General features: G+C 46.7%; 1 protein-coding gene and 4 pseudogenes across 1 annotated transcript in view; all 5 read left to right on the top strand.

Annotated features, from left to right (window-relative positions):
* LOC141264708 (uncharacterized) overlaps positions 1–20,577 on the top strand; it is a 184,270-nt gene that overhangs the window by 16,031 nt on the left and 147,662 nt on the right. The window lies entirely within an intron of this gene.
* LOC141267411 (5S ribosomal RNA) lies at positions 13,995–14,114 on the top strand (annotated as a pseudogene).
* LOC141269088 (5S ribosomal RNA) lies at positions 15,066–15,184 on the top strand (annotated as a pseudogene).
* LOC141269519 (5S ribosomal RNA) lies at positions 15,806–15,925 on the top strand (annotated as a pseudogene).
* On the top strand, positions 16,870–16,978 carry LOC141268841 (5S ribosomal RNA; annotated as a pseudogene).

Here is a 20,577-nt window from a genome sequence, read left to right as displayed (position 1 = left end):
CATTTCTTCTTTCCTTCTTCCATGGCAATATCATTAAATTTCCATAATAATAATAATAGTAATAATAGTATTAATATCGGATTATTGTTATATAATGATGTGAATTCATGTTATGGTAAGCCGTGACTAATATTCATTTAATATGTATAATTATACTTCCCTATATCTAAATTGAAGCAATCGCGGGTTCAATCGTCATCATCTGATGTCATCGGGTCGTCGTCTCGTCTTCTTCTTGGTTCTTTTATAACACAGTCTTTAGATGAAAACTTCTTTGAAATAAATTACAGCATGTAGATATTGTACAGTCCATAATTGTGTTCATTATTGTTTAGTCCATAAGCTGTACTCTTTATTAGAAAGATCATGTGTGTCAGTTGATAAGAAAACAAAGTCCATGGATGAAATGTAGCTTTAATATCTGTGCAGTGTCACCTGGACTTACGTTGGATCGTCTTTGGAATCTTCCGTGTGTCCGCACTGGTCTCGTGTCACTTTTGGAACAGATGTGACGTCTTTGGTCAGTAAAGCAAGGGTTAACTTGACACTTTCCTGCTTTATGTAGCACCATAACCAGTACTCAGTCCTTTATATACAGGACACATATGCCAGGTATTACCTGTTCACCAGCTTTCATTGAAGCGTTGCAGGTGATAAGAAACCAGTGGAACGTGATGAAACTTAAACGCAAAACAGTACATATAGGATCATCGTCCTCTGCCGTCCTGGTGATCAGTGGTGTGAATTGTATTGTATGTAATGGACACAGTCTATTATAACACTCAGCATTCACACCTGTTACCTTCTGAGACGTCCGGATATCAGTTGCTTCTTCTTGTAACTTTTGAGAATCTCTTTGATTTATAAAAATTAAAAGTCTTTATTAAGATAGAATTCATAATTGCGATGTCTTGATTGAAGTCTTCATTCCCTAATCTGATACCAAATCTGGCAGTTATTCCTAACCTATAATATCACAGCGTACCATAGCAATCAGTAATATCCATCTAATTATTATCAAAATATTAAAATAAATTATGTTTGGAATAATAAACAATAATAGATAATAATTCATTATCAATCAAGTTCTCCATATGATAGAACATTTTTATGTCATAGGTGTAATTACCTTTTCCAACCCATAGGTGTCAGTGTATTTTGAAAAAACAAGTTTTTATATCTTTATTAAACCAATAATATCAAAGAATGTATACTCCTGAACCAAAATGAATAAATATATGAATGTATGAATGAATGAATGAATGAATGAATGAATGAATGAATTGTTGTGTTTACTCAGAAAATGTAAACATTTTTTTCCTTAGCAATATATATTTAATGAAGCAATACTCTTGTATTAGACATTACTTTATTAAATATTAATGTGTTTTTCAATTGAGATATTGAACTGAAATAAAATCAAATGAGAATTAAAAAATGAAAAAATAGAAAAATAAGAAGTATAAAGTAAGAATAAAATTTTAAAAATGAAAAATAAAATTAAGAATAAAAATAAGAATAAAAATAAAAATAAGACCTTTAAATTTTAATGACAAATGCAGAGTAATTATATTCTCCATAAAAAATACCCTTATATCTCCATTATCTGGATGATTTCATATTTGTCATAACCTTGTACCACCAAAAAATATTAAATTTTGCAACTTTGCATGTAATACCCTTCTTAATTATACCATAGTACCTTATTATTATTTCTTCTTTATTAAAATGTGTGGAAAATAAGTATTGATCAAAAGTGATTATGTAATCGGGATCAAAAACACATTTTCCCCCTTAATACCAAAAATATTATTTTATAAAATTTATGTATATATCAGAACCAAATTAAAAATAATTATTCTTCTAGAAATATTGTGCATAAATTTCATATCGATGAGTAGCATAGATTTGACTAAAGAGAGGTGTGTACCTATTTAGGTAACCATTAAAAATAATATTATAGTTATTCAAGAATATTATCATGTGGAAAATTATTCTAAATATAAATTTGCTTTGTAAACCATTTTGATGTGTGGTTGCCCTTATCCACTATTAGTTAAATCAAGAAATAATAATTATTAAAGAAATATAGAAATATATATATGTAGATACAGTTCCTACAAGTAGTATTTAACCCCCTGCAGATTTAGCTGGTTTGATAAGATGCAAATAAGTTAGAGCCTTCAAACTGCAAACGAGAGTAGGTTTTATGAACAGAAGCATAAATCTTACAAACCAAAAAGTTATGTTGCTCAGTTGAATTTTATTAAATTTTAAACATAAAAGTGTGTGTCAATTATTATTCAACCCCTATGTTTAATATTTTGTGGAATAACCCTTGTTTGCAATTACAGCTAATAATCGTCTTTTATAAAACCTGATCAGGCCGGCACAGGTCTGTGGAGTTATCTTGGCCCACTCCTCCATGCAGATCTTCTCCAAGTTATCTAGGTTCTTTGGGTGTCTCATGTGGACTTTATTCTTGAGCTCCTTCCACAAGTTTTCAATTGGGTTAAGGCCAAAATCTCCAGGTAGGCCGTGCTATCCATCTTCCCATGGATGCGGACCAGATGGCCAGGCCCCTTGGCAGAGAAACAGCCCCACAGCATGATGCTGCCACCACCATGCTTGACTGTAGGGATGGTATTCTTGGGGTCGTATGCAGTGCCATCCAGTCTCCAAACGTCACGTGTGTGGTTGGCACCAAAGATCTCGATCTTGGTCTCATCAGACCATAGAACCTTGATCCAGTCTGTCTCAGAGTCCTCCAAGTGATCATGAGCAAACTGTAGACGAGCCTTGACATGACGCTTTGAAAGTAAAGGTACCTTACGGGCTCGTCTGGAAAGGAGACCATTGCGGTGGAGTACGTTACTTATGGTATTGACTGAAACCAATGTCCCCACTGCCATGAGATCTTCCCGGAGCTCCTTCCTTGTTGTCCTTGGGTTAGCCTTTGTAACGGGTCTGGGAGGCGGAACCTCTGAGCTACTATACAAGGGGGCGGTCCTTGTAAGGGAGCGGGTGGCGACCAGGCAGGCAGTCACAGCAGGTGACCGGGACAGTCTCTAGAAGAACGGGCAGGAGGTCACGGCAAGTGACCGGGGCAGTCTCTGGATGAACGGGCAGATGGTCACGGCAAGTGACCAGGGCAGTCTCTGGGTGAACGGGCAGATGGTCACGGCAAGTGACCGGGGCAGTCTCTGGGTGAACGGGCAGATGGTCATGGCAAGTGACCAGGGCAGTCTCTGGGTAAAGGGTTGGTACGACCTGTGGCGGCTGATGGTAGACGTGAGCTCCCAGGTGAGCAGGCGAGAGTCTCTGGATAAACGGGTGGTCACAGCATGTGACGGCGGAGCCTCCAGGAAGACCAACAGACAGGCGGCAGATGAGCGCTCCCAGGTGAGCGGGCAGAAGTCTCTGGACAGGCGGGTGGTCACAGCACGTGACGGCGGAGCCTCCAGGTAGGCTAGCAGACAGGCAGCAGATGAGCGCTCCCAGGTGAGCGGGCAGGAGTCACTGGACAGGCAGGTGGTCACAGCACGTGACGGCAGAGCCTCCAGGTAGGCTAGCAGGCAGGTAGCAGATGTGCGCTCCCAGGTGAGCGGGCAAGCTGGTCCATAGACAGACTGACAAGAGTTGGAAGGCAGACCGTCGGACCTCAGGCAAGCAGGCAGGTAGTTGATGTGCGCTCCCAGGTGAGCGGGAAAGCTGGTCCTTAGACAGCCTGACAGGAGTAGTAAGGCAGACCGTCGGACCTCAGGCTAGCAGGCAGGTAGCAGATTATCAGGCAGGAATAAGACAGCAAGCTGGCAGGAATCTGGCAGGTATCTGGCAGGTAACTGGCAACGGGACCTGAGGGCTGAAGCAGAGTAGTGAACAGTGCAACAACATTGCTCGGGCACCTCCATTTTGGAGGAGGTGCCTTATATATGGTGAAGTCCTCCGGCCATTGGCCAGGGACTCCTTAGGACGGCGCGCGCGGCCTCTTTAAGAGGGAGGGAGAGCGCGCGCGCCCTAAGCACAGTGGCCGGGAAGGAGCGCGCGCTGCCAGCAGAGCGGGAGGAGGACGCCGGGCACGGAGCAGAGAGGTGAGGGGAACAGCGTCCCTGCCTAGCAGAGGGCAGGGACGCCGGTGCTACAGTACCCCCCCTTTAGGCCCCCCTTTTTTAGGCCAGACAGAAATTTAGCAAGGATGAGCGGGGCATGGATGTTCTCCCGGGGCTCCCACGTTCTCTCCTCAGGACCAAACCCCTTCCAATCTACTAGAAAAAAGGTCTTTCCTCTTACCCTTTTGGTGGCAAGAATGTTCTCTACCTCAAACTCGTCCTCAGCAGAAACCGGAGCAGGAGGCGTACCTGTAGACTTGGAAAAAGAGTTAAGTACCACAGGTTTGAGGAGAGATACATGGAAGGAGTTAGGGATCCGTAAGTTGGCCGGGAGTTTCAATTTATAGGCCACTGGGTTGATCTGACTGATGACCTCCAGAGGACCGATGAACCGAGGCCCTAACTTGTAAGAAGGTATCTTGAGTCGGACATATTTAGATGAGAGCCAGACTTTATCTAAAGGACGAAATTGTGGAGGATCCAGGCGTTTTTTGTCAGCGTGTCTTTTCATCCGTTCGGACGACTGAAGGAGTGCGGATCGGGTACTCTCCCAAATGGAGGAAAATTTGCTAACGAGAGATTCCGCAGCCGGGTTGTCCACAGAGGTGGAGACAGGAAAAGGAATCCGAGGATGCTGACCGAAGACTACAAAAAACGGGGATTTGGAGGAGGATTCGCTCTCGTGATTGTTATAAGAGAACTCGGCCCATGGTAGGAGATCCACCCAGTCTGAATGATGGGCATTAACGAAGTGCCGGAGGTAACTGGTCAGGTTCTGATTGATCCGCTCCACTTGACCATTGGACTGTGGGTGGTAAGCGGAAGAGAAGTCCAGGGTGACGTCTAGCAGTTTACAAGTGGCTCTCCAGAAGCGTGAGGTGAACTGTACCCCACGATCCGACACGATGTGGAGGGGCAGGCCATGAAGACGAAAGATGTGACGAATAAAGTCTTTAGCTAGCTCGGGTGCAGACGGGAGGCCTGGCAGGGGAACGAAATGAGCCATCTTGGAGAAGCGGTCAGCGACCACCCAAATGACCGTACAACCGGCAGAGACTGGGAGGTCAGTTATAAAGTCCATTGCTATATGCTGCCAGGGGGCAGCAGGTACAGAAAGCGGAAGGAGGCGACCGGCTGGCAGATGTCTCGGAACCTTGTTGCGGGCGCAGGACACACAGGCAGAAACAAAGTCTATTACGTCCTTGTGCAGGCTAGGCCACCAGTGGTGCCGGGTAATAAGCTGGAGGGTCTTTTTCTGACCGGCGTGGCCAGCCAGTTTAGACGAGTGACCCCAGTGAAGGATCTTCTCCCGATCAGGTACTGATACGAACGTCTTTCCGGGAGGGAGACGATTTAGACTCACGGGAGCCACCTGCATTACTCTGGCGGGATCGATGATGTGTTTCGGATCTTCCTCGAGATCAGACACCAGAAACGATCGAGACAAGGCGTCCGCCTTGACGTTTTTGTCAGCCGGGCGAAAATGAAGAACAAAATCAAAGCGAGCAAAAAACAAGAACCACCGGGCTTGGCGCGGGTTAAGTCTCTGGGCATGCTGGAGGTAAGCCAAGTTCTTGTGGTCAGTGTAAATTATTACTGGGTGAAGAGCCCCCTCGAGCAGGTAACGCCACCCCTCCAATGCCAGTTTGATGGCCAATAACTCTCGGTCTCCTATGGAATAATTGCACTCTGAGGAGGAGAAGAGTTTAGAGAAGAAGCCGCAAGTTACCATCCTCCCGGAAGATGATTTTTGAGTAAGTACCGCTCCGGCTCCAGAGGAGGAGGCGTCAACTTCCAGGAAGAACTGCTTGTTGCCGTCCGGGCGATGCAGCACCGGGGCGGAAGAGAAGGCCTGTTTTAAGGAAAGAAAGGCCTCCTCTGCTTCGGGCGGCCACTCTTTGGGATTAGTACCCTTACGGGTGAGCGCGGAAATTGGGGCAGTCCGGGAAGAGAAGTGCGGTATGAAGAGGCGGTAGTAGTTGGCGAAGCCCAGGAACCGCTGAATGGCCTTCAACCCCTCCGGTCGAGGCCATTTCTCGATGGCAGACAGTTTCTCTGGATCCATTCGTAGGCTGGTCTGAGAAATAATGTAGCCCAAAAACGGAAGCGAGGTCTGCTCAAAGAGGCACTTCTCGTATTTAGCGAAGAGGTGATTCTGCCTGAGCCTGAGCAGGACCTGACGAACGTCCCTCCGGTGAGTCTGGAGATCCGGAGAGAAGACCAAGATGTCGTCCAGGTACACCACTACGCAGGAGTAGAGAAGGTCCCGGAAGATGTCATTGACCAACTGTTGAAAGACGGCAGGAGCGTTACAGAGACCAAAGGGCATTACCAGATATTCATAGTGGCCGTCCCGGGTGTTGAATGCCGTCTTCCATTCATCCCCCTGAAGGATACGGACCAGGTTGTACGCCCCACGGAGGTCCAGTTTGGTGAAGATTCTAGCCCCCCTCAGACGATCAAATAACTCCGGAATGAGCGGAAGGGGGTACTTATTCTTCACCGTGATCTGGTTAAGGCCTCTATAGTCTATACAGGGACGGAGAGAGCCGTCCTTCTTTTTGACGAAAAAGAAGCCTGCTCCCGCCGGGGAGGTAGATTTCCGGATGAATCCCCTGGCCAGATTCTCCTCAATATATTCGGACATCGACCGGGTCTCAGCAGCGGATAATGGATAAATACGCCCACAGGGAGGAGTAGTACCAGGTAACAGGTCGATAGGGCAGTCGTATGGTCTATGAGGGGGTAGTGTCTCTGCCTCCTTTTTATTAAAGACATCAGCATAAGACCAATAAGGAATCGGAAGTCCAGGTAGATTAGCTGGGGTAGGAGAAGGACGGACGGGATGGACGGGAACCAGACAGGTCTTATGGCAGTCCTGTCCCCAGCGAAGGACTTCTCCGGTCTGCCAGTCAACCACGGGTGCATGTCTCTGGAGCCAAGGTAGACCTAGCAAGAGGGCGTGAGAGAGTCCAGGCAGAACATGAAAGGAGATACTCTCAGAATGCAGCATTCCCACCTGCAGAGTAATGGATTCGGTGATGAGTTGGATGGGGCGTGGTAAGAGACCCCCATCCACGGCAGCAACAGACAAGGGTACAGCCAGAGGTTTGGTGGGGATGCGGAATTTCTCTACCAGGGACTGTGAAATAAGATTCCCGGCTGCTCCAGAGTCAAGTTGGGCTAGTTCGAAATAACGGTTCTCCCCGCAGACGATTGAGACTGACAGCAGCAGAGATGGAGAGGATTTATTCTTGTCTAGGTCGACCTCTCTGAGCGAACCTAGACACAGGCGTTTCCCGACCTCTCCGGGCAGGCACGGATCCGGTGCTCCTTACTGCCACAGTAGAAGCAGCTCCCCTCGGCACGGCGTAAGTCCTGACTGGTTTTGACCATCTTGGTCTGGTCGACCTGCATAGGCTCAGGAGAGTGTAACTGGGGAGAGACGGATTTTTGAAAAGTAGGAGCTAGACGTGGAAACCTCCTCTCACGGGTGACCTCTTTGGCACGCTCCTGGAACCGTAGGTCAATCCGGGTGGCAAGAGTTATTAGGTCATCGAGAGTGGTAGGAATGTCCCGACCGGCAAGTTCATCTTTAATACGGCCGGACAGACCCTCCCAGAAGACGGATACCAGAGCGTCGTTATCCCAGGCCAGCTCCGAGGCAAGGGTACGGAACCGTATGGCATATTGGCCCACGGTGAGACTTCCCTGACGGAGGCGTAGCAGTGATGATGCGGATGAGGTCTTCCGTCCGGGTTCGTCGAAGACTTTCCGGAAAGCCATGAGAAAGGCAGGCAAGTCGGACACCAGGGGGTCTCCTCTCTCCCATAGAGGATTTAGCCAGGCCAGGGCCTCCTCGGTGAGATGGGACATGATGAAGGCAATTTTGGCCCGGTCGGAGTTAAACTGGTGGGACAGGAGTTCAAAGTGCATGGTGCACTGATTTATGAAGCCCCGAGCCTGGGCGGAGTCGCCTCCGAAGCGAGGAGGTGCAGAAAGCCGGGGTCCGGGGTAGGATACCATGGTATTAGTGGACAGCGGAGCTGCCGGATTCCAAGTCATGGCACTGGCGGAGGTTGCTGGCGGAGCAGTCAGAGTGTCCAGGCGAGAATTGACATTCCGCAGGTGACTCAGGATGGACTCCTATTGGGACCTCTGACGGGACAGTTCATGACACAGGACCGAGAGCGAGGGAGCTTGGGTGCCACCGGGTTCCATGGCCCGAGCAAACTGTAACGGGTCTGGGAGGCGGAACCTCTGAGCTACTATACAAGGGGGCGGTCCTTGTAAGGGAGCGGGTGGCGACCAGGCAGGCAGTTACAGCAGGTGACCGGGACAGTCTCTAGAAGAATGGGCAGGAGGTCACGGCAAGTGACGGGGAAGTCTCTGGATGAACGGGCAGATGGTCACGGCAAGTGACCGGGGCAGTCTCTGGGTGAACGGGCAGATGGTCACGGCAAGTGACCGGGGCAGTCTTTGGGTGAACGGGCAGATGGTCACGGCAAGTGACCGGGGCAGTCTCTGGGTAAAGGGTAGGTACGACCTGTGGCGGCTGATGGTAGATGTGAGCTCCCAGGTGAGCAGGCGAGAGTCTCTGGATAAACAGGTGGTCACAGCATGTGACGGCGGAGCCTCCAGGAAGACCAACAGACAGGCGGCAGATGAGCGCTCCCAGGTGAGCGGGCAGAAGTCTCTGGACAGGCGGGTGGTCACAGCACGTGACGGCAGAGCCTCCAGGTAGGCTAGCAGACAGGCAGCAGATGAGCGCTCCCAGGTGAGCGGGCAGGAGTCACTGGACAGGCAGGTGGTCACAGCACGTGACGGCAGAGCCTCCAGGTAGGCTAGCAGGCAGGTAGCAGATGTGCGCTCCCAGGTGAGCGGGCAAGCTGGTCCATAGACAGACTGACAAGAGTTGGAAGGCAGACCGTCGGACCTCAGGCAAGCAGGCAGGTAGTTGATGTGCGCTCCCAGGTGAGCGGGCAAGCTGGTCCTTAGACAGCCTGACAGGAGTAGTAAGGCAGACCGTCGGACCTCAGGCTAGCAGGCAGGTAGCAGAATGTCAGGCAGGAATAAGACAGCAAGCTGGCAGGAATCTGGCAGGTATCTGGCAGGTAACTGGCAACGGGACCTGAGGGCTGAAGCAGAGTAGTGAACAGTGCAACAACATTGCTCGGGCACCTCCATTTTGGAGGAGGTGCCTTATATATGGTGAAGTCCTCCGGCCATTGGCCGGGGACTCCTTAGGACGGCGCGCGCGGCCCCTTTAAGAGGGAGGGAGAGCGCGCGCGCCCTAAGCACAGTGGCCGGGAAGGAGCGCGCGCTGCCAGCAGAGCGGGAGGAGGACGCCGGGCACGGAGCAGAGAGGTGAGGGGAACAGCGTCCCTGCCTAGCAGAGGGCAGGGACGCCGGCGCTACAGCCTTGACTCTTCGGACAAGCCTGGCCTCGGCACGGGAGGACACTTTCAAAGGCTGTCCAGGCCGTGGAAGGCTAACAGTAGTTCCATAAGCCTTCCACTTACGGATGATGCTCCCAACAGTGGAGACAGGTAGGCCCAACTCCTTGGAAAGGGTTTTGTACCCCTTGCCAGCCTTGTGACCCTCCACGATCTTGTCTCTGATGGCCTTGGCATGCTCTTTTGTCTTTCCCATGTTGACCATGTCTGAGTGCTGTTCACAAGTTTGGGGAGGTTCTTAAATAGTCAGAAAAGGCTGGCAAAAGAGATCTTTAATCCACACATGTGAAGCTCATTATTCTTGGAGCCTGAACTACTTCTTAATACTTTAGGGGGACCAAACAGAATTCTAGTGGTTTGAGGGGTTGAATAATAAATGACACTCTGAATTAACTTTTAACGTTTTAAAAAAACAAAAAAACAAAAAAAAAGTTGCTGCAGTGCATTTCCCACTTCCAGGCTGATCTACAGTACAAATGTCACAATGCCAAGTTAATTCCGCATGTGTCAACCACCTAAATCTGCAGGGGGTTGAATACTACTTGTAGGCACTGTAATACCTAATTATGTATTATAATTTCCTCAGAATTAAATATATTTTTGTACCTTCACATAAAGAAACATTTTTTTTTTTCAAACATACAAACATACGAGGCCTCTGTCACATCAATCACACTTAGCAGCTGCTGATTTACTCATCTGTCACCTTCACTCTGACATTCACAGATCTGTTCAACTCAAACATTCCACATATGAAGTTTTAGATATATATATATATATTTAACCCAAAATTGTTGTATCCCAATTTATTAACGCGCATTGCCATATCAATTGAATATCTTTATATTTCTTTGAATATTCCCCAAGTACATATTATATAATATGAGAGTAAGTCACTGGAATTTCAGACACTTGAAAAAACTCTTGTCTTAGATTCTTTTTTCACTGGCTGCCCGGTCTTAAGTTACATCAGTTGAAAATAGAATGAATGGGATCCTATACTATTAGCTCAAAGTTCAAAGGCCGCAGCTGTCACACGTCATGCTGTAAAGCTACTTTAATTTGCACGAACACTTCATGCACAGAAAATATTAGCAACACAAAAGAATTAATAAGTATTACATATATATTATAGTTCAACTAGATATATTGTTATTATTTTAAAATGTTATACACATAAAATCATGCAGTTTTTTCACTTCCTGTGTGAATAAAGAAATAAATCCATTTTAGAGTTCTTTGATCAAATCCTGCTTTGGAATGAAAACTCTAAGGAAATATAATAAAATAAAATTAAATATCAAATTCATACAGAAACAGAATTATTTAAATATCTTATACATATATTGGTTGGTTCTAATGTAATTCAAAATATTGCTACTTAAATTTATATATATGAAGTTCTAATTTATTAATTAATATATATATATATATTTTATAAACGTATATATAAATACAATTATACGCAATCTCTACTTAGACAATTGTATATATATATATATATATATATATATATATATGAACTATTAGAAACTATGTAACTACAATTTACTGTATGAGATTATAAATAAATATTGAGACATTGTATTACATTTTGATACAACATTATAATTACAGTTTTTCCTTAGCCACTCCCTAAACCAAATCTTCTGTCTCTCTCAAATATCTCCAGGAACGCCCTCTTTAGGAAAGACATTTTTCTATCCTTCAAAACCTCAGAGAACTGCCTGTTCTTCTGTACACATTCCATGACGTCACTGTGAGTTGGTCGTCTCACCTGTCTCTGTCTATCAGTTTCAGCCATTTTCCTTTTTAGAGAATCACAGTTCTGACTGAGAATTAACTCATTCTGTGGAGAGATGGATCTTTGCACTGGCTGATATGGGGACTATGAGGATGACTCAGTCTAGGAGAGTTTGATTTTGGCTTTTGGTAAGATATTACCTTTCCTGGTTTTATAAATTTAGCTTGATTTATTTTCTTTTCACGATTCTCATGTTTTCTAACAGAATCCAGCATCTGCGCACATTCAAATAATTAATTTTTTTGTGATGCCATAACTTGGGAAACTGAATTTAGGAATTTGAATTTTTGTGCAAAAGTTGTTATCATATGTTGTACTTTTCCATTTTTGATGAGAGCTTTGTACAACCGTTCAAATATGGACATGAATGTATATGTACATTCCTTCCTACCAATCCTTAGTTTCTGCAGATCTTCTATGTTGGGAAAATCCTTTGTGACACAATAAATCAAATATCTTAATCTGTCCGAATCATTTTCCCATCCATTAGGAGAGTCATTTTCACAGGGCATTAAATGTAAACGTCTGGACAATGTCACAGGAATCCATATTTAAAATAATTGATTCCTCTCCTCATTGGATAAATCAAACTTATCAGAGAAGCTCTCAAATGTCTCTGAATTTCTACAGGCATGGATTTTGACATCATATTTTGGCATGATTTTGTATAATTTCAGCAAATTTTTCCTCATTTTAATTTGGAGTTGAGCCTGGGTAATTCCAGAATTCTCTGATATTTTTAGTGGCTCTTGTACGTCCGTTCCTCCTACGTCACTCACGTCTCCTCCCACATCACCTAGTATGTCGGTTTCTCGTATGTCAGTCATGTCTCCTCCCATGTCAGGTTTCTGTATGTCCGTCTCCAAGGTCACCTTCAGTTATAGACACGTGTCTTACTTCTTGTTCATTTTCCACATTACAGTCAGAATCAGTATCACCGTCTGACACTTCTACACTATTTTCCTGCTTAGAAATCTCTAACACAAGACTATGAAAAAAATCTACCAAATGTAGAATATTTCTCAATTTCTGTTTGTCTCTATTTACCAATTTAGAAGTTAACTGTAAATTCTGCAATTCACATTCTTTGTATAAACTGAGCCACAAAACTTCTATGTCATCTCCTACATTAACTTTGAAATTAATATTACTTTGTTTAGCAAAAGAAAAAATTATATCCATATTTTGCTTACCTTAAGATTCCTTGGCTTCTCTTTATCAGCACGTCCTGTCTTCAGTTCGTCTGATTCTTTTCCTGTGTGATTCTGTTCCTTGTTAGTACCTCTGCTTCCTGTCTTTCCTCAGTCTGTAGGTCCTTTCTGCTTCTCGTGAAAAACTAGTGAATTTACTGACAAGTGAACAACAGCTGTTCAGCTCATCAGGACTCCCCCCTTGTTCACGGAAGAAATTCACTTACTTAATTTAAAAAGCAAAAAAACAGGACTGGCTGGCTCACCATTGTAAAATAATACTCTTCCTATATTATTTTTTTCTACTGAGGACTTCTCAAAGTATCAATATCACGATATTCTTATAAAAAAATGTATCTATTTATTCTTGGATTGTCCATTAAAAAGAGACAGATTGCAGCAGGTACATACAATAATTAGTTATAAAGTAATTGTCCATTTGTCCATAATTAGCTTAATTGTTGAGATTCACCCATCTTTCCTTGGATCCTGGCTGGTAAATCATGTCTTTGTCCAGCATGTGTCCAGGCCTACATGTCATCTGCTTCTCAGCATGAAGATTCTGTGTCTTGTGGGGTGGGCAGAGCAAGAGAGCCCACCCATTCTGTACCATGGGCTTTTATAGCCAGTCGTATGGACACCTGTTCTACATATGGTAGTGAACCAAAAATACACACACAAATAGCGCATGTCAACTAGACACGATGGCTGAGGCATAGAACTCAGAAAAATGATTATCGATTAACATTCCAAATGAATTTCCATAACTAACCATTTAACAGAGACCGCCTGGGAATGCCAGGTGCTGTAGGCTTTTGCTTTTTCCTTCCTTCCACCAGCAGGGGGCACTCTCTTCTATGCCTTTTTTCCATTCCCTTTCACAAGTGCACACATTCATTCTCTTTTCTTTTTTTCATTTGCTTTCTCTCTTGCGCTATTTCATCTCTGCAAAATACAAGCATCCTTCTGATCACCGTGGGCCTCCAACATTGTTGCTTATTTACTTTTAATACTAGGCTCCTTTTCACCAGGACCAGCATCTCCCGGGTGGCTGGAGGCAACCACCGGTAACCCCAAGCAGAAGAACTTTGCAGGCAACACGACCCTCCCCCCTGAAGAGCAGCTCAAACTCACTGGCAACCATCTCACCCTCTTCCTTCATTCACCCCTGGACGTCTCGCTCCGCCCCCAAGTTACAGGTCCAGCTTGCTCTTTCTGTCACATTACCGCGATGAAGGGTTTAGCCTGCAGGAGACCCTGCGCCGAGCCATTTTTGAAGACACCTGATGCGGCGGGTGAATCACTGCTAAACAAGCCACACCTGTAGGGACGGCACAGAATTTGCATGGACCCTTCGGAGCCCGCCCCGTCACGGCCAGATTGCTCGCCATCAAGCGATCCTGAGAAAGGCTGGCCGGGCGATGGATCCAGCAGCGTCTACTGGCCATACCACCTTGGATACGCCCGATCTCGTCTGATCTCGGAAGCAAAGCAGGGCTGGGCTCGGACAGTACTTGAATGGGAGACCTCCTGGGAACACTGGGTGCTGTAGACCATTTTGATGACGTTTTGCCCTACTGCCCAGCTTGGCTAGCATGGAACGGCGCATTGCCGGACACCAACCTTTAGTAACTTAGATGATGGAAGCCCCAAGGCCTCTGAGCCAGTTGGCAGCTAAGTACGCTAGCCCGCCGCCCTTCACGCAGGCCTGACACAGAGCTCCTTGCCACGGCTAGGAGTGCTTATTGACTCCGCAGCTCGCCGTGTGGAAATGATGGCGTTAAAAGCACCCGGGGCCGTGAAGGGGCTAGGCTTTCAGCAGGTGCCCAGGGAAGGTTTTGGATGCCGGCCGCCTAGCGAGGGCCAGCAGAAGTAACATGTTTCTCTGCAAAGAAGCTTGTGTAACCAAGCCAGACGGCTGCCAAAGAGCTAACCTCAGTGCAAGGAAGGCAAGGAAGGTAAGGAAGGTGCGGAAGGAATTGGGGAGGGGAGGGTGATTCCTGCTAGGGCCCTGAAATCATAAAACAGGCAGGAGAGTCTGACGCATGGTGACGGAGAGGTTGTAGGGGCAGATAGGGGGTGTTGTCACTTGCGAGCACGTGTGCATGCTGGTTTGTGTGTGAGAGTGCGCTTCCTAGGTGTGGCGCGCTGCAGACAGTCAAAGGGATTGTTCCCTTTCATTAAAAGTTAATCCCCGGCTGCAGGCTATTAGAAAGCAACTAACCGTGCTCTACTCACCCTACCCGGGTCTACCGGTGAGTCTAGCCTCTGCTACCGGCCTGTGGCATTGGCCGTGAAGCTGACGTTCCGTCGACAGTGCTGCAGCCGATCAGTGAACTCAGCGGCTCTGAGTGGGGCGTTCTGTCTACAAGACCTTTTAAGGAAGTCAGCAAAAAAATTGAAGAGAAGGGAAAGCACAAAAGGACCTGGTCTTGCTGAGCACTGAAAAGGGCAGCCGGCAGCCAGACTTCAAAGTAGAAAAGCAGCAAGTGAGAGGCTTGTCTCTGCCTACAGCCACACCACCCTGAACACGCCCGATCTTGTCTGATCTTGGAAGCTAAGCAGTGTCAGGCCTGGTTAGTATTTGGATGGGAGACCACCTGGGACTACCAGGTGCTGTAGTCTTTTGCTTTTTCTTTCCTTTCACCAGCAGGGGGCACTCTCTTCTGTGCCTTTTTTCTATTCCCTTTCACAAGTGCACACATTCATTCTCTTTTCTTTTTTTCATTTGCTTTCTCTCTTGCGCTATTTCATCTCTGCAAAATACCAGCATCCTTCTGATCACCGTGGGTCTCCAGCATTGTTGCTTCTTTACTTTTAATACTAGGCTCCTTTTCACCAGGACCAGCGTCTCCCGCGTGGCTGGAGGCAACCACCGGTAACCCCAAGCAGAGGACCTTTGCAGGCAACACGACCCTCCCCCCTGAAGAGCAGCTCAAAGTCACTGGCAACCATCTCACCCTCTTCCTTCATTCACCCCTGGACGTCTCGCTCTGTCCCCAAGTTACGGGTCCAGCTTGCTCTTTCTGTCACATTACCGCGATGAAGGGTTTACCCTGCAGGAGACCCTGTGCCGAGCCATTTTTGAAGACACCTGATGCGGCGGGTGAATCACTGCTAAACAAACCACACCTGTAGGGACGGCACAGCCTTTGCATGGACCCTTCGGAGCCCGCCCCGTCACGGCCAGATTGCTCGCCACCAAGCGATCCTGAGAAAGGCTGGCCGGGCGATGGATTGAGCAGCGTCTACTGGCCATACCACCTTGGATATGCCTGATCTTGTCTGATCTCGGAAGCAAAGCAGGGCTGGGCCTGGACAGTACTTGGATGGGAGACCTCCTGGGAACTTCGTGTGTTGTAGATCATTTTGATGACATTTTGCCCTACTGCCCAGCTCGGCTAGCATGGAACGGCGCCTTGCCGGACACCGACCTTAAGTAACTTAGATGATCGAAGCCCCAAGGCCTCTGAGCCAGTTGGCAGCTAAGTACGCTACCCCGCCGCCTTCACGCAGGCCTGACACCGAGATCCTTGCTACGGCTAGGAGTGCTTTTTGACTCCGCAGCTCGCCGTGTGGAAATGATGGCGTTAAAAGCACCCGGGGCCGTGAAGGGGCCAGGCTTTCAGCAGGTACCCAGGGAAGGTTTTGGATGCCGGCCGCCTAGCGAGGGCCAGCAGAAGTAACATGTTTCTCTGCAAAGAAGCTTGTGTAACCAAGCCAGACGGCTGACAAAGAGCTAACCTCAGTGCAAGGAAGGCAAGGAAGGTGCGGAAGGAATTGGGGAGGGGAGGGGGGTGATTCCTGCTAGGGCCCTAAAATCATAAAACAGACAGGAGAGTCTGACGCATGGTGACGGAGAGGTTGTAGGGGCAGATAGGGGGTGTTGTCACGTGCGAGCACGTGTGCATGCTGGCTTGTGTGTGAGAGTGCGCTTCCTAGGTGTGTCGCGCTGCAGACAGTCAAAGGGATTGTTCCCTTTCATTAAAAGTTAATCCCCGGCTGCAGGCTATTAGAAAGCAACTAACCGCGCTCTGCTCACCCTACCCGGGTCTACCGGTGAGTGGCGCCTCTGCTCCCGGCCTGTGGTATTGGCCGTGAAGCTGACGTTCCGTCGACAGCGCTGCAGCCGATCAGTGAGCTCAGCGGCTCTGAGTGGGGCGTTGTGTCTACAAGACCTTTTAAGGAAGCCAGCAAAAAAATTGAAGAGAAGGGAAAGCACAAAAGGACCTGGTCTTGCTGAGCACTGGAAAGGGCAGCCGGCAGCCAGACGTCAAAGTAGAAAAGCAGCAAATGAGAAGCTTGTCTCTGCCAATGGCCACACCACTCTGAACACGCCTGATCTCAGAAGCTAAGCAGGGTCGGGCCTGGTTAGTACTTGGATAGGAGACCGCCTGGGAATACCAGGTGCTGTAGGCTTTTGCTTTTTCCTTCCTTCCACCAGCAGGGGGCACTCTCTTCTATGCCTTTTTTCCATTCCCTTTCACAAGTGCACACAATTATTTTCTTTTCTTTTTTTCATTTGCTTTCTCTCTTGCTCTATTTCATCTCTGCAAAATTCCAGCATCCTTCTGATTACAGTGGGCCTCCAGCATTGTTGCTTCTTTACTTTTAATACTAGGACCAGCGTCTCCCGCGTGGCTGGAGGCAACCACCAGTAACCCCAAGCAGAAGACCTTTGCAGGCAACACGACCCTCCCCCCTGAAGAGCAGCTCAAAGTCACTGGCAACCATCTCACCCTCTTCCTTCATTCACCCCTGGACGTCTCGCTCTGCCCCCAAGTTACGGGTCCAGCTTGCTCTTTCTGTCACATTACCGCGATGAAGGGTTTAGCCTGCAGGAGACCCTGCGCCGAGACATTTTTGAAGACACCTGATGCGGCGGGTGAATCACTGCTAAACAAACCACACCTGTAGGAACGGCACAGCCTTTGCATGGACCCTTCGGAGCCCGCCCCGTCACGGCCAGATTGCTCGCCACCAAGCGTGTTACAACTCTCCTGTTAGTTTTTTTTTAGTTTGCTGGTCACATGACCATTTTGCCTATTTAATCCGGCTCCGCCCTCCTGGCTTTGCTGGACTTCATTTGTATTTACTACTGTTGAGCTAGCTTGTTGCTCTGTTGCCGTTCTCTGTTAGTTTTGCTAGGTCTTCTGACCCCTATGCCTTTTTGTTGTGTGTTTGTCTTTGACTGCTACTATTTCTGCTAGGAGGTGTCCAACTTTTCCCAGTCCCTAGATCTTGTAGGGATCCCTACCTCACATCTATAGGTCTGCGTTCAGACTAGCCGAGGACTTTAGCGGGTCTGATCGCAGGATCAGGTTCCCCGTTACATCGTAGGGATCTAGTTTAGTTCTATTTTAGGGATAGATCGCCTTTCTTTCCTTAGTCTCTGTAGCAGATCATAACAGTAATTCCAGCCATAAAAAAAAAAAAAAAAAAATATTTCTCTAAGGAAAGACCTCCAGTTTTCCATCATGGTCTCGGTGCAAGATTTGGCTCAACGCTTGCAGGGACTCTCTCTGGAGGTGACCAAGCTCCAACAACACGTGAGTAGCTGTTCTGGACCGCATTTTGTGGAACCTAAGGTACGTCTGCCTGATCTATTTTTTGGCGAACAACAAGATTTTTTTTCTTTTAAAAATGCTTGTCTATTATATTTTCGTTTGAGACCCGGATCCTCTGGTGATGAATCACAGCGCATAGGGATCATAATGTCACTTTTGCGCAAAGATCCTCAGGGATGGGCCTTCTCTCTCCAACCTAGTGATCCGTGCTTTAGATCAGTGGATAGTTTTTTTTCTGCTTTGGGTTTGTTGTACGCTGATCCTGATCGTGTCTCATCTGCTGAGTCTGAATTAAGACGTTTGAGGCAGGGATCAGGTAATCTGGAAAAATATTGTTCTCACTTCCGTCGGTGGTCTGCCCAGGTGGGGTGGAACGATTCTGCTTTGAAAAGCTTGTTTCTTGCAGGGCTATGTGAAAGGCTAAAGGATTTACTGATTGCTTATCCCACACCTGGAAACTTGCAGGAGGCAATGCAATTAGCTATACGGGTGGACAGGAGACTGCGTGAAAGGGTTAATGAGAGCAAATCCTCTGCTATGTCAGCTTCGAGTCCTGAGAGGTTCTGTGCTGACAATGGAGAGCCGATGGAAATTGGGGCGATGGCACCCCGCTCTCAGTAAAAAGACCGCCGACTTTCTGAAGGCTTGTGTTTCTATTGCGGAAATTCTGGTCATTTTATTAAGAGCTGTGTGCTTCGCAAGAAGAAAGAAAAAAAAATGGTCAGTCATGCTTGTATTGACTGTTTAAATTCTAAGGGAGTATTCCTATCTGCCACTACTGCTGCTCAGGATGAATTAATTGAATTTCGGGTATTTGTGGATTGTGGATCTACTCTGAATGTGATTGATGGGGGATTCTTGGAAAAACTTAGATTAGAACCTAAAACTTTGTCATCCCCTATTGCTGTGGTTTCTGTCGATGGCTCTCCCTTGAAGAGTGTTACTCACAAGGTCTGTGAATTTCCCCTCACTATTAATGGTATTCATCAAGAGAATTTGGATTTGGTGGTATTGGATAATTTGCCTTCTCCAGTAATATTGGGGTTACCCTGGTTAAAATTGCACAATCCTGTACTGGATTGGTCTACCAATGAAATTAAGTCCTGGAGCCCTAAGTGTTATGACAAGTGTTGTAACGGGCGCATTGCTGCTGTGGATAGAGGGGAATTTCCTGTACCTATTCAGGATTTTTGGAGAGTTTTTTCTGAGGAGGAGTCGCAGGTTTTGCCTCCCCATAGAGTCTATGATTGTACCATTGAATTTGTCCCTGGCGCGACTCTTCCTAAGAGTCGTTTATTTAATCTTACTATTCCTGAAAGAAAGGCTTTGAAAGAATACATACAGACAAACTTGGCCGCCGGTCACATTAGGCCTTCCAAGTCTCCTGTGGCTGTTGGATTTTTTTTTGTAAAAAAAAAAGATGGCGGTTTACGTCCTTGTCTGGACTTTCGTGAGATTAATAAAATTACTGTACGCAATCCTTACCCACTGCCATTGATTCCTGATTTATTTAACCAGTTAGTGGGGGCCAAGTGGTTCTCTAAAATTGATCTCCGGGGGGCATACAATTTGTTGCGCATGAAGGAGGGTGATGAATGGAAGACTGCTTTTAACACTCCTGTGGGTCATTTTGAGAATCTGGTTATGCCTTTTGGTCTCACCAATGCTCCAGCATTTTTTCAGAATCTTATTAATGATATCCTTAGACCTTTAATCGGCAAAAATGTGGTTGTGTATTTGGATGACATTTTGATTTATTCGCCGGATCTGGAGTCTCATTGGCGGAGCGTACGTGAGGTATTACAGTTATTAATGGACAATTCGCTTTTTGCTAAGCTGGAGAAATGTGAGTTCGCTGTACAGAGAATTAGTTTTTTGGGCTACATTATCTCCAGTGAAGGTTTTGAGATGGACCCGGTTAAAGTTCAAGCTGTGCAGGAATGGCCTAGGCCTATTGGTTTGAAATCGATACAGAGGTTTTTGGGTTTCGCCAATTATTACAGAAAATTCATAAAAAAGTTTTCTATTATTGTCAAACCGCTGACCGATCTCACCAGGAAAGGTGCTAATGCGGTTCAGTGGACTTCTGAGGCCATTGAAGCTTTTGTGTTTCTAAAGGAGAGGTTCACCTCTGCTCCCATCCTTATGCAGCCTGATGTGACTAAGCCGTTTTTGGTTGAGGTTGATGCTTCTTCGGTGGGGGTTGGTGCGGTGTTGTCTCAGGAAAACAAGGATGGAATACATCCCTGTGCCTTTTTTTCAAAAAAATTTTCCGAGACTGAACTTAATTACGATATTGGTAATCGGGAATTGCTGGCGATTAAACTCGCATTTGAACACTGGCGTCATATCTTGGAAGGTGCTGAATTTCCCATTCAGGTTTTCACTGATCATAAAAATCTGATCTATCTTGATGCTGCCAAGCGCTTGAATGCCCGTCAGGCTAGGTGG

This window comes from Phyllobates terribilis, unplaced genomic scaffold (genome assembly GCF_046119375.1).
Source record: "Phyllobates terribilis strain yellow unplaced genomic scaffold, ASM4611937v1 Scaffold_4__5_contigs__length_816908805, whole genome shotgun sequence".
Taxonomy (NCBI): domain Eukaryota; kingdom Metazoa; phylum Chordata; class Amphibia; order Anura; family Dendrobatidae; genus Phyllobates; species Phyllobates terribilis.
The sequence above is the reverse complement of the archived record's forward strand: the minus strand, read 5'-3'. Positions and strand labels throughout refer to the sequence as shown.